This window comes from Etheostoma cragini, chromosome 3, assembly GCF_013103735.1.
Source record: "Etheostoma cragini isolate CJK2018 chromosome 3, CSU_Ecrag_1.0, whole genome shotgun sequence".
NCBI lineage: Eukaryota > Metazoa > Chordata > Actinopteri > Perciformes > Percidae > Etheostoma > Etheostoma cragini.
The window spans coordinates 29,821,539-29,822,111 of NC_048409.1; the positions used below are offsets into that span (position 1 = coordinate 29,821,539).

The following is a 573-nucleotide window of genomic DNA, read 5'->3' on the forward strand; positions in this document are numbered from 1 at the left end:
GGACTCCTCTGTTTCTAACGCTTCAGTCGGGCTGTTACACAGCAGAACACATTGATTTGAAGTAACTTTTTCTTTCTTTCTTTATGTTTTTTACTGATATTTTTCGTTTTTTTTTCCAGCGGTTTTGGCATTTCTTTCTTTGCTTTTGACACTTTTTAAACTGTTTCCTCGAACTTTTTCATACATAGTCAAAAAGCGTAATTTATATGACATTGTACCAATTTAAAATTAAAAGAAAGTGTAGTCCGGATTCTGTTTTGAAGCCATTTTAACTTTTTTTTTCAAATGCTAGGAAACTGAACAAAACCCCAAATTTAAAATCAGTAAATTTCCCCAATGTCGTCCATGTTCAGAAGAGACTTCTGATATAAAAAGCTTTGAAAACGGGCCAAATGTCCGAGGACAACCGAGGGTTAACGCTCTGCTGCTTTAACCCTCGAGTCGTCTTCCCGTCAACATTGAAAATCAACACTAGACGCTTTTTATTGATGTTTTTAACTTATTAACTTTAGTTTAACAGTTATTTTTGGAATTTATGGTCAATAAACCTCATTTATAGGAAATTATACCTAA

General features: G+C 33.3%; 1 protein-coding gene across 1 annotated transcript in view; it reads right to left on the minus strand.

Annotated features, from left to right (window-relative positions):
- Positions 1-573, minus strand: part of LOC117939231 (NACHT, LRR and PYD domains-containing protein 12-like) — a 139,572-nt gene that overhangs the window by 68,163 nt on the left and 70,836 nt on the right. The gene's annotated exons all lie outside the window — the stretch shown is intronic.